Genomic DNA, 14646 nt, shown 5'->3' with positions numbered 1-14646 from the left:
GCTCCTTTTTCCATCAGGCACTTAGAAATATAGAGTAATAGTAATAGTGCAATATTGTCTGTGATTATGAGTAAAAGATTTTTTAATAAAACTTACTCACCAACACAGATTAAAAGACAACATATAAAATGTGCTGAGAAACCATCCATAGGGCGAGATACTGCAATTCACAACTTTAGGAGTAATAGTCACCAAAGTCCCGGTTACTCTGGTGTCCCCGCAAGCTGTTCGTCGCAGTCTCCGACTCCCTGGTCCTTGGAGCAGCACAAATAACCACCCTGCTCAGCTGCTATCTAAAAGCCAGGAAATCTCCATCCTCTTATGGAGATCTTGGCCTTTTCCCTCCCTTTGAAGAAACCCAAGGCCATTGTGCTTCCCTCCCAGCCTCCAAATGGCATCAGACTGTCAATCAGTCCCGCACATGTGCATAGTATCGATAATTGGAACATTCTTGGCCATGCACTGTGCAATTATTGGCCCAATCAGTCAATTATCCATGTATGACTGCGACCGAGTAGCAATTATAAGTACTGTATGTTAGGCATGAGAAACTGTCCAAGGGGGTAATTCAGACCTGATCGTAGCAGCAAATTTGTTAGCAGTTGGGCAAAACCATGGGGGTGATTCAGACTGATTGCAGATGTGCTAAATTTAGCACAGGGCTAGTCCGCCCCGCTTGTCAGGCCCTACCCCCGTTGTAGAACTACAAAAGCATTGCGCTTTTGTACTGTAGGAGTAGCTCCCAGCCAGCGCAGCTCCTGCGCGCTGGCAGGGAGCTACTCGTCGCTGCCCGGGTCGCAGCAGATGCGTGTGACGTCACGCAGTCGCTGCAGCCCGTCCCCCCAATGGTCCGGGCACGCCTGCGTTACCTGGACCGTGTCCCCTAAATGGTGGCCAAACGCCACTGGCAGCCCCCCCCCCCCCCTCCGCCCAGTGACCGCCTCTGCCTGTCAATCAGGCAGAGGCGATCACAGGGCTAAGACAGCTGTTGGCTTTCTGCCATGCACCGGCGCACTACGGCACCGGCGCATGCACACTTCAGACTTGATTGCTACTGTGCAAACACGCACAGCAGCGATCAGGTCTGAATTAGCCCCCATGTGCACTGCAGGGGGGGCAGATATAACATGTGCCGAGAGAGTAGATTTAGGTGGGGTGCATTCAAACTGAAATCTAAATTGCGTTGTAAAATAAAGCAGACAGTATTTACTCTGCACAGAAACAAAATAACCCATCCAATCTAACTCTCTCTGCACATGTTATACCTGCCCCCCCCCCCCCCCCCCCCCCCCCCCCCACCAATGCAGTGCATATGGTTTTGCCCAACTGCTAATAAATTTGCTGCTACGATCCAGGTCTGATTTACCCCCCAGGTATGATAATTACTGATCAGATCTGACAGTGGATATGCTTACCATTTGACAGAGCAATTATCTGACAGATTATGCAAGGTCAGATAAATAATCATAAAGATCAGATCAGATTTACAATCTGACCAATTTTTGCAGGAATCCCAGGCAATTCCACAGGGTTCACATACTTTTTCATGGCATTAATAAGTATTATGAGCATACCAGGATAACTGAAACATGTGGGAACACTTTGCCTGCCCCCTCTTAGCCTCCTTACTAAAATAGATCTGCAAGATCATTGTAGCCTACTTAAACTGTGTTGTTCTTTCTGAATAACAGTACAACTTGGTTGCAGTTTTGAGCATATACAGCAGAGCTGGCCAAACACAGTCCTCGAGATCTACCAACAGTTCACATTTTCCCAGACGACCTAGCTGGTGCACAGGTGTAGTCATTACTAATTAAGATGTGCTGCATTCATTCCTAACTGACAATTCTACAGATCCTCCAGGAGGCCTAGAAAACATGAACTGTTGGTAGCTCTCGAGGACCGGTTTGGCCAGCCCTGATATACAGTATATGAAAGAATATTTGTGTGCTATCCATAGGACCCCTCCCTGACAGTAGCTGCTGTCTCTGCATGTGATTCTTAATAAATGCCGCAATAAGAAATTAGAATTATCAGGTCTAAAGTCCGATAGTTAAGAAATATGCCCTTAATTGGGCTCTGTGATCCAGAATACTTGTATCCAAAATTAAATATTATGCAGCATACAGTACCTTTTTATTTTAACAAGGGTATAACAGATGCAGCATTTCCAAACTTTTCCATTTATCTTTATAAATATTTGTTATAAGTAAGATTATTTACGTTGGCACATCTGTAATTTCCTCCTGCTGTTTTCATACAGCCCAGAAGGCAATGTCCCAGGTGTATTACATTGTGCATTGTTAATCATTATTTTCTGTCTTGGAATAACAGCTTACACTTGTCATTTTAGCTCCCCAGGAAACTGAGCAGTCTCTGCATTACAATAAACAGAAAGATACACCTTTGTTATCAGACTAGTTTTTCCTCTTCACTCTAATCACATGACTAACAGGAATATCCCAGACCCAGAACAGTTATATACTGTATGATATCTCTATGGGTGATGTGCTCTGATGGTGGTCGCTGACCCAATTGTTTTTTTTGGCATTTTCACTCTCTCTTGGTAAGTACATACTATAAATGAATCTGCTCTTCCAAGATACTGTAGTAGGAAGTATTTACTATTATAAAGTAGCTTGTAGATGTGACCTCTCTGTCTGTTTTTTCCAGCATAACTCATTCTGATGCATGTGCATATAAGTGACTATTTTGATATTAATTAGGGGGGTGCTAGGGCTGGACAGTTGCATATTAATATGCATGCTTCTATAAATATCCTCCATAAATGTGTCTGGTTACTATATGTATGTTACTTGTTTTATGTTAGTAGCATACTTCTTAATTAAAACAAATATAACCCTACCAAAAATCAACCAGACCCTGTACCGTTCACAACAATACATTTGTGTATATATTCCTAAATATACAATATGTTAATTTATTTCATGTGCTTTGCAGCATAATGAAGCTTATTATGGTTTATCCTCATATAAGAAATGAAACTGGTTTATTGAAATTAGCAGGACAGGCGGGGAGATCTGTAAATCAACGGAATTTGCTGCGCTATATAAGAAACTGTTAATAAATAAATGTTTGTAATACAAATTGTCAGTTCCGCACTAGCAGTGCACTATAGAGCCACACACATATATATATATATAGGTGAATCAAACAATAACCAATATGAATAGTGCTAATATCCAAATCTTTAGACAGCACTTTATTATTGGTGGTGCTCCCAAAAAACTTTTGTAGATTAACTACAAGTATATGGGAAAAGAAAAGACAAAAGAATTCCTTTTGGAGCACTCTATTTGAAAATAATGATAAATCAAAACAATATATGATAAATTATGTAATGATGAGTAATCTAAAACATAACATTTATTCTGTTCCTTTAAAATATCGACCTGTATGGTCCAAAAGATTTAAGATCTCTATCTTAATTCTAAATAAGATATTGAAAGGTGAAATATAAGTCAGATTGTGAGAGTGAGCAACATTAATTGCTCCACCAGTGTTAAGATGAAAATACAAGTGATCATCTTGGTGATATCCACAGTGCTTGGTATTCCTAAGTGGTCTCCCTCAAAGTACTGACCAGGCCTATCCTATCAGCTTCCGAGATTGAAGATCGGCTACTTTCAGGATAGTATACCTTGGACAATAAAGATGATATATGAAGGAAGAGAGAACCCACTTCTGCTGTCTGTACTCTGCCTGCTAACGTGTCACTAGGTAAATTAGCCCCAGGCTTTTCCAGATGAGAGAGTGTTGGAAAAAGAGCCATAACCAGTATTAAAGTGGAATAAGTTCACTGTGTATCGAGATGGTATTCCACTTTCAGTACGAGAAGAAAGAAAGAAAACACTTCTGCTTTCTGTTGTGACCAGAGTCGGCCATAGGCATAGGCAAACTAGGCAATTGCCTAGAGCATTTGATATGCCTATGGGCATCAGCAGCTTCTGCTGATTAAAATGATATGTGACATGCCTATATACTGTGTGTAGCATTTCATATGCAGATACAGCCACAGTCTTACACAGTATATTGGCATGCCACATATCATTTTAATCAGCAGAAGCTGCTTGTGCATTTTAGCCACATAGCAATGCAAATAATTTTCATTAAAAAAAAGGTGTGCCCGACGTTAGCATTGAGGCAAGATTTATGAGGACACATCTGTATCCAAGCAGAGGCAGAGGTCACAGTGTTAGTGGCAATGTGAGTGCTGTGTGCATGTGAGTGGGTTGGTTGAGCAGTAGTGTTTGGAATATGTGTAAGAAGCATTATGTGTGTCATGTAAAAATGCATTAATAATGTGCAGCAAATGTGTAGGGGGCACTATGTGTGTCATTATGTGTATAAGGGCATTAGTAAAGGTTGTCATAATGTGTAAGGCGCATTATGTTTATAAGGACATTAATAACGTGTCTCATATGTGTAAGGGGCATTACTGTGTGGAATTATGTGTATAAATGCATTACTAATGTGTGGCATTATGTGTATAAGGTGCTCTACTATGTGGTGTTGCATATAGAAAGGGCACTACTGTGTTATCTAATGTGAATAAAGAGCAATAGGGTGTGAGGTGTAATGTGAATAAGAGGCTCTACTGTGAGAAGTAACATTTATAAGGTAAAGTGATACTACTGTGGGATGTAATATGAATTATGGACACTATCACATGATCAAATGTGAATAAAGTTGCAGTACTGTGTGGCGTAATTGGAATTGGGGTTATTGTGTGGCCATGCCCCTTGCCAGCAAAAACACACACATTTTGGGCTGTGCGCCAAATGTGCGAACTGTTCCTATTAAAAATATAGGCGGTACAAACACCAAAATAAGGACTGATACTGGTGAGGGGTGATGGTGCTGGGAAAGAGGTGCAAGGTCAGAGGCGGAACCAGCGGTGGTGCTAGGGGGCAACAGCCAAAATCTTGCCTAGGGCATCATATTGGTTAGGGCCGGCTCTGGTTGTGACAGCAAATTGTACGCTGAAAAGGGCGAGGCCCTTGCCAGCACTGCTGTCAGCCAGATGAGAGAGTGATAGAAAAATATAAAGTGACAAAGCCTGTTAGAATTAATTTGAAGGATAATTGGTATTTGATGGCTTAATTATTCCAATTCATTTGTTGGCAAAGAAAGGGAGGAAAACATCCTACTTTCATATATAGCTAGGTACCTCTGGGTTTGACAAACAGATGTGCACAGAAGACAGTAATGGATAAATAATATGGATTTTAACTGACTTAATTATTCCAAATAATTTTTTAGCAGAGTGAAAGAAGTCCTAATTTAATGTAGGACTAGGCACCTCAGAATTTCACAGCTGGATATACATAAAGGACAGCCATAAGTAGATAATGTTATTATTTATGCTGATATAGGCACAAGATAAATTTAATTACATATAATGTATATCCTAGGCATTAGGCACTCCAACACACAGTGATGACTCTATTTGATAGCAATTCTGGTGATATAATCAGACAGGAGTAACATTATCTGTGGGGGCAGCCAAGATCATAATCACCATATATCTGAAATACGTTGTTAGATCACAAATCAAGAGGAGAAAAAGCCATTAATTTAAAATAAAGTCTCTCACATAAAGATAAAACAATGTTGCAAAATATCTTCAAACAATAAATCTGCAGGATTGCTTCAAATATTCATTCACCATCTGCTAATAAATCTAAACAATGAATCTGCAGGAATTCTAACACATTAATTTGATTATATGTAATATATATCCTAGGCATTAGACATTCCAACACACAATAATGACTATATTTAATAGCAATTCTGGTTATATAGTCAAGCAGGAAATAGCAGTGTCTGTGGGGATAACCTAAATCATAATCAACCAATCAAAAAAGGAGAAAAGACCCTTGAATAAAGTCTCTCACATATAAATAAATATTGAAATTAAACAATGTTGCAGAAAATATCTTCAGACAATGAGTCTGCAGGATTGCTTCAAATATTCATTCATCATCTGCTAATAAATCTAGACAATGAGTCTGCAGAAATTCTGACACATTAAGTTGATAAATAATATTCCTTGATACAAAGTATTCATGAGAAAATTGCAACATTTGTAACAGATCACCTCAGTAATAGCTTATAGGAGACAGCAGGGAATATTTAAACTGAAATAAGTATTAAATGTGTATGCTGATTAGTTCAAATACCAATTCAGCAATAGTATACATACACACATGAATCACTGATTATACTCCTCATATAGCTGGCGTGGGTGTGGGGGAGGAAGGGGGAGACAGGATATATACCTGTACAGCCGTAGATAGACACTACCAGTCACCGGACCTTACATTACCAGTCACCGCTCTAAATACAAACAAATTGAGCGCTGCTGATGTCGGTTTCCTCCGCTATTCTGGTCCGGAACGCTCTCACTGTCCCTCGCACTCACTGTCCCTCACATTCATTTGTATTTAGAGCGGTGACTGGTAATGTAAGGTCCGGTGACTGGTAGTGTCTATCTACGGCTGTATATATCCTGTCTCCCCCTTCCTCCCCCACACCCACGCCAGCTATATGAGGAGTATAATCAGGGATTCATGTGTGTATGTATACTATTGCTGAATTGGTATTTGAACTAATCAGCATACACATTTAATACTTATTTCAGTTTAAATATTCCCTGCTGTCTCCTATAAGCTATTACTGAGGTGATCTGTTACAAATGTTGCAATTTTCTCATGAATACTTTGTATCAAGGAATATCATTTATCAACTTAATGTGTCAGAATTTCTGCAGACTCATTGTCTAGATTTATTAGCAGATGATGAATGAATATTTGAAGCAATCCTGCAGACTCATTGTCTGAAGATATTTTCTGCAACATTGTTTAATTTCAATATTTATTTATATGTGAGAGACTTTATTCAAGGGTCTTTTCTCCTTTTTTGATTGGTGACACAATAACGTGCTTCAGATATATGGTGATTATGATTTAGGTTATCCCCACAGACACTGCTATTTCCTGCTTGACTATATAACCAGAATTGCTATTAAATATAGTCATTATTGTGTGTTGGAATGTCTAATGCCTAGGATATATATTACATATAATCAAATTAATGTGTTAGAATTTCTGCAGATTCATTGTTTAGATTTATTAGCAGATGGTGAATGAATATTTGAAGCAATCCTGAAGATTTATTGTTTGAAGATATTTTGCAATATTGTTTTATCTTTATGTGAGAGACTTTATTTTCAATTAAGGGCTTTTTCTCCTCTTGATTTGTGATCTAACAACGTATTTCAGATATATGGTGATTATGATCTTGGCTGCCCCCACAGATAATGTTACTCCTGTCTGATTATATCACCAGAATTGCTATCAAATAGAGTCATCACTGTGGTGTTGGAGTGCCTAATGCCTAGGATATACATTATATGTAATTAAATTTATCTTGTGTCTAAAACAGCATAAATAATAACATTATCTACTTATGGCTGTCCTTTATGTATATCCAGCTGTGAAATTCTGAGGTGCCTAGTCCTACATTAAATTAGGACTTTTCACTCTGCTAAAAAATTATTTGGAATAATTAAGTCAGTTAAAATCCATATTATTTATCCACTACTGTCTTCTGTGCACATCTGTTTGTCAAACCCAGAGGTACCTAGCTATATATGAAAGTAGGATGTTTTCCTCCCTTTTCTTTGCCAACAAATGAATTGGAATAATTAAGCCATCAAATACCAATTATCCTTCAAATTAATTCTAACAGGCTTTGTCACTATATATCTTTCTATCACTCTCTCATCTGGCTGACAGCAGTGCTGGCAAGGTCCTCGCCCTTTTCAGCATACAATTTGCTGTCACAACAGAAAGCAGAAGTGTTTTCTTTCTTTCTTCTCGTACTGAAAGTGGAATACCATCTCGATACACAGTGAACTTATTCCACTTTAATACTGGTTATGGCTCTTTTTCCAACACTCTATCATCTGGAAAAGCCTGGGGCCAATTTATCCAGTGACGCGTAGCAGGCAGAGTACAGACAGCAGAAGTGGGTTCTCTCTTCCTTCATATATCATCTTTATTGTCCAAGGTTATACTATCCTGAAAGTAGCCGATCTTCAATCTCGGAAGCTGATAGGATAGGCCTGGTCAGTACTTTGAGGGGTGACCACTTAGGAATACCAAGCACTGTGGATATCACCAAGTTGATCACTTGTATTTTCATCTGAAACACTGGTGGAGCAATTAATGTTGCTCACTCTCACAATCTGAACTTATATTTCACCTTTCAATCTCTTATTTAGAATTAAGATAGAGATCTTAAATCTTTTGGACCGTACAGGTCGATATTTTAAAGGAACAGAATAAATGTTACGTTTTAGATTACTCATCATTACATCATTTATCATTTATTGTTTTGATTTATCATTATTTTCAAATAAGAGTGCTCCCAAAAAGGAATTCTTTTGTCTTTTCTTTTCCCATATACTTGTAATAAATAAATGTATCAGTCACAGATTACCAGTAAGGACTGGCAAATACAGTATACAGTAGTTCAGACAGGGGACTGCAAAGAGTGTCCAATACAGACAAAACATAGGGGTAAATTTACTAACATTCGTATTTTCCCGTTTCAGGTCAAAGTTCAATCACGAATGACATCGAAAGTGTAAAACTGCAACTTTTTGAATTTATTACGACTAATTTACTAAGCTGTCGTATTCGGGTTTTTCTTTTGTGCCGATGTCGATGTCATTCGTGTTTTTATTTTTATTTTTACGGCAGTGATTAGCAAAACACTGCCGACTTTTTTACAATGAATCTCGGCCGGATCTGTGTGATCCGTGCTGGGGTTCATTTTTTTTTTTTTTTTTAAATTAAACACTGTAAAATCCACAAAAAAAATTGCGTGGGGTCCCCTCTCCTAAGCATAACCAGCCTCGGGCTCTTTGAGCCGATCCTGGTTGCAAAAATATGGGGGGAAAAATGACAGGGGTTCCCCCATATTTAAGCAACCAGCATCGGGCTCTGCGCCTGGTCCTGGTTCCAAAAATACGGGGGACAAAAAGAGTAGGGGTCCCCCGTATTTTTAAAACCAGCACCGGGCTCCACTAGCTGGACAGATAATGCCACAGCCGGGGGTCACTTTTATATAGTGCCCTGCGGCCGTGGCATCAAAAATCCAACTAGTCACCCCTGGCCGGGGTACCCTGGGGGAGTGGGGACCCCTTCAATCAAGGGGTGTCCCCCCCAGCCACCCAAGGGCCAGGGGTGAAGCCCGAGGCTGCCCCCCCATCCAATGGGCTGCGGATGGGGGGGCTGATAGCCTTTTGTGATAATGAAAAGATATTGTTTTTAGTAGCAGTACTACAAGGCCCAGCAAGCCTCCCCCGCATGCTGGTACTTGGAGAACAACAAGTACCAGCATGCGGCGGAAAAATGGGCCCGCTGGTACCTGTAGTACTACTACTAAAAAAATACCCAAAAAAAGACAAGACACACACACCTTGAAAGTAAAGATTTATTACATACATGCACACAAACATACAAACATACTTACCTTATGTTCACACGCAGGTCGGTCCTCTTCTCCAGTAGAATCCAAGGGGTACCTGTTGAATAAAATACACTCACCAGATCCAGGGTCCCAGGGTCCTCGTCGCATCCATGTGTAATCCACGTACTTGAATAAAATAACAAAACGGATACCCGAACCACGAACTGAAAGGGGCCCCATGTTTTCACATGGGACTCCTTTCCCCGAATGCCAGAAACCCACTCTGACTTCTGTCTAAGTGGGTTTCTTCAGCCAATTAGGGAGCGCCACGTTGTAGCACTCTCCTGATCGGCTGTGTGCTCCTGTACTGAGTGACAGGCGGCACACGGCAGTGTTACAATGTAGCGCCTATGCGCTCCATTGTAACCAATGGTGGGAACTTTCTGCTCAGCGGTGACGTCACTTTAGGTCAACCGCAGGGCAGAAAGTTCCCACCATTGGTTACAATGGAGCGCATAGGCGCTACATTGTAACACTGCCGCGTGCTGCCTGTCAGTCAGTACAGGAGCACACAGCCGATCAGGAGGGTGCTGCAACGTAGCGCTCCCTGATTGGCTGAAGAAACCCACTTAGACATCAGTCAGAGTGGGTTTCTGGCATTCGGGGAAAGGAGTCCCATGTGAAAACATGGGGCCCCTTTCAGTGCGTGGCTCGGCTCTCCGTTTTGTTATTTTATTCAAGTACCTGGATTACAAATGGTTGCCCCGCGGACCCTGGGACCCTGGATCTGGTGAGTAGAATTTATTCAACAGGTACCCCTTGGATTCTACTGGAGAAGAGGACCGACCTGCGTGTGAACATAAGGTAAGTATGTATGTATGTTTGTGTGCATGTATGTAATAAATCTTTACTTTCACGGTGTGTGTGTCTTGTCTTTTTTTGGGTATTTTTTTAGTAATAGTACTACAGGTACCAGCGGGCCCGTTTTTCCGCCGCATGCTGGTACTTGTGGTTCTCCAAGTACCAGCATGCGGGGGAGGCTTGCTGGGCCTTGTAGTACTGCTACTAAAAACAATATATTTTCATTATCACAAAAGGCTATCAGCCCCCCCCATCCGCAGCCCATTGGATGGGGGGGGACAGCCTCGGGCTTCACCCCTGGCCCTTGGGTGGCTGGGGGGGGACCCCCTTGATTGAAGGGGTCCCCACTCCCCCAGGGTACCCCGGCCAGGGGTGACTAGTTGGATTTTTGATGCCACGGCCGCAGGGCACTATATAAAAGTGACCCCCGGCTGTGGCATTATCTGTCCAGCTAGTGGAGCCCGGTGCTGGTTTTAAAAATACGGGGGACCCCTACTCTTTTTGTCCCCCGTATTTTTGGAACCAGGACCAGGCGCAGAGCCCGATGCTGGTTGCTTAAATATGGGGGAACCCCTGTCATTTTTCCCCCCATATTTCTGCAACCAGGATCGGCTCAAAGAGCCCGAGGCTGGTTATGCTTAGGAGGGGGGACCCCACGCAAATTTTTTTGAGAAAATAATCACTTTCCCACCCCTTCCCACTGATATACATGCACGGATCTCATGGATCCGTGCATGCCTATCCAATCACGAATAAAAAAAGCAGGTCTGTTTTTTTTAAGCACTTTTTTACGAGTTGTAATTTTTCACGGCAGTGTTTTGTTTTTTTTTTGCTTTGCACTTCTTAGTAAATGACCGAGATTCATACTTAAACAGCCGCGTTTTGACCGATGGTGTATTCATTTGTATTTTTTTTGTTGGACTTCCATAAAATTACGAATGCCCTCATCACTGCCGTGATTATTGCTTAGTAAATTACCGAGATGACACTTTGATGAAAAAACGACATCTCGGTCAAAATCGGGACCTTAGTAAATTTACCCCATAGAGAGTCTTTTGAGAATATAGGATAGTTAAACACAGGAGCCAGTGGATTTTCAGGGGTGGCATTCAGGTGGTCACATGACCTCCACCAACATCCCACCCCCTCACTATCCCACAAGGGGCTTGTTGCACTTGCTCCCCCCCCCCCCCCTGCCGGGATCCCGACGTTGGTATGCTGCCGGGATCCTGGCGTCAGTATGCTGACCGCCGGTCAGCCATATTACACCCGGTTTCCAGAGCACACTCTGTAGGCTAGATTCACAGTAGCACATTGTAAACAGGAGCTTGTGTGGAATGCCATCAGAGTGAACTATGCTTGTGATAACCAGGACTAGACTGGAGACCATGAAGAGTCCCACCAGTAGTGACCGGATCTGAAACTGTGTAGAGGCACTCAGTGTAATAATTGATACTTGGAGCACAACTGGAACACACTGGAGACTGAGAGATGCTCAGTAATATCAGCTGATACTTGGAGTGCAACAGGGACACACTGAAGACTGTGAGAGTGCTCAGTAATATTGACCAGCACCTGGAGTATAACAGCAGCACATAGGAGACTGTGAATAGTGCTTAGTATTACTGACAGCACTACAGAAACACTCTGGAAGCTGTGAGAGAACTCAGTATCAAGGACTAGCGCTGGGAGTATCTCAGGAGCACACAGTATATGTGGATAGCACTTAGCAATACTGGCTAGCACTCAGAGAATCACAGCAGTCGATGGAGCATATTGGATTGTTGAAACAAACTCTGGAAACTGCAGACTGGAACTAGCATGTAAGTTACAGCAGAAGTTCTACTGGCTGCACAACGAGAGCGCACTGGAAACTGTGAGAGCACTCAGTAGCAGGGACTAGTGCTGGGAAGTACTGTATCTCTGGAACACTGCGAATAGTGCTTAGTAATACTGGCAGCATGGTTTAGCACAAGAAAAGCTGTAGTATGTAGGTGCACAGGTCAGCTTAAATACAGAAATTGTAAAATGTAACTTTTATTAAGCAATTTAATATAATGATAATTCTCCTAATAAAGATTAAAATGGCAAAGTATTAAAATAATGATATATACACTGCTCAAAAAAATAAAGGGAACACTTAAACAACACAATGTAACTCCAAGTCAATCACACTTCTGTGAAATCAAACTGTCCACTTAGATAGCAACACTGATTGACAATCAATTTCACATGCTGTTGTGCAAATGGAATAGACAACAGGTGGAAATTATAGGCAATTAGCAAGACACCCCCAATAAAGGAGTTGTTCTGCAGGTGGTGACCACGGACCACTTCTCAGCTCCTATGCTTTCTGGCTGATGTTTTGGTCACTTTTGAAAGCTGGCGGTGCTTTCACTCTAGTGGTAGCATGAGACGGAGTCTACAACCCACACAAGTGGCTCAGGTAGTGCAGCTCATCCAGGATGGTACATCATTGCGAGCTGTGGCAAGAAGGTTTGCTGTGTCTGTCAGCGTAGTGTCCAGAGCATGGAGGCGCTACCAGGAGACAGGCCAGTACATCAGGAGACGTGGAGGAGGCCGTAGGAGGGCAACAACCCAGCAGCAGGACCGCTACCTCCACCTTTGTGCAAGGAGGAACAGGAGGAAAACTGCCAAAGTCCTGCAAAATGACCTCCAGCAAGCCACAAATGTGCATGTGTCTACTCAAACGATCAGAAACAGACTCCATGAGGGTGGTATGAGGGCCCGACGCCCACAGGTGGGGGTTGTGCTTACAGCCCAACACCGTGCAGGACGTTTGGCATTTGCCAGAGAACACCAAGATTGGCAAATTCACCACTGGCGCCCTGTGCTCTTCACAGATGAAAGAAGGTTCTCACTGAGCACATGTGACAGACGTGACAGAGTCTGGAGACGCCAAGGAAAATGTTCTGCTGCCTGCAACATCCTCCAGCATGACCGGTTTGGCAGTGGGTCAGTAATGGTGTGGGGTGGCATTTCTTTGGGGGGCCGCACAGCCCTCCATGTGCTCGCCAGAGGTAGCCTGACTGCCATTAGGTAACGAGATGAGATCCTCAGACCCCTTGTGAGACCATATGCTGGTGCGGTTGGCCCTGGGTTCCTCCTAATGCAAGACAATGCTAGACCTCATGTGGCTGGAGTGTGTCAGCAGTTCCTGCAAGACAAAGGCATTGATGCTATGGACTGGTCCACCCGTGCCCTAGACCTGAATCCAATTGAGCACATCTGGGACATCATGCCTCGCTCCATCCACCAACGCCACGTTGCACCACAGACTGTCCAGGAGTTGGCGGATGCTTTAGTCCAGGTCTGGGAGGAGATCCCTCAGGAGACCATCCGCCACCTTATCAGAAGCATGCCCAGGCGTTGTACGGAGGTCATACAGGCACGTGGAGGCCGCACACACTATTGAGCCTCATTTTGACTTGTTTTAAGGACATTACATCAAAGTTGGATCAGCCTGTAGTGTGTTTTTCCACTTTAATTTTGAGTGTGACTCCAAATCCAGACCTCCATTTGATTTCCATTGATAATTTTTGTGTGATTATGTTGTCAGCACATTCAACTATGTAAAGAACAAAGTATTTAATAAGAATATTTAATTCATCCAGATCTAGGATGTGTTATTTTAGTGTTCCCTTTATTTTTTTGAGCAGTGTATATACATATATATATATATATATATATATATAAACACAGAAGTATCTTTATCTTGCGCCAACTCAGGAGCGACACACTGGGAGAGATCTTTGTTGGGAGACCTCAAAAACATACAGAGAAAAACACAGATTCCCAAGTGCGCTAATAATGGAGTGTAACTACACAATTCTTCCAGCGTTTATTTAGTCGGAAAATGTGGGCTGGAGGATGTTTAGATCTGGGGACCTGTAACAGACACCCCTCACCAAAAAGTCACCCAAACGTGGTGGTACGCATCAAAGGGTGCGTGCTGCGTCACGTGCCCATGATGCGCCACACACGGAATTTGAAGCCGAGCCGGCCCACCCAGCATTAGTGACGCGTAATGCGTCAGAGCAGGGAGACACGCCCCATTGCGCTTCCGTCCAGCATTGGTGAAGCGTGGCGTGTCGGAATAGGAGGACACGCCTCATGACGCGTCAGAGTGGAGGTGCGGCTCGAGGGAGAACTTGTACTAATAAGGCAGCCCTTTCTCTGACTCCTACCTATGAAGTGAAGGATCGAGTAGGGGGAGTCAATGAATTAGTAGGTGGAACGCAGATTGGAACGCATACCGGAAGT

Source organism: Pseudophryne corroboree, chromosome 1 (assembly GCF_028390025.1).
Source record: "Pseudophryne corroboree isolate aPseCor3 chromosome 1, aPseCor3.hap2, whole genome shotgun sequence".
Classification (NCBI taxonomy): domain Eukaryota; kingdom Metazoa; phylum Chordata; class Amphibia; order Anura; family Myobatrachidae; genus Pseudophryne; species Pseudophryne corroboree.
This window is presented reverse-complemented; position numbering follows the sequence as displayed.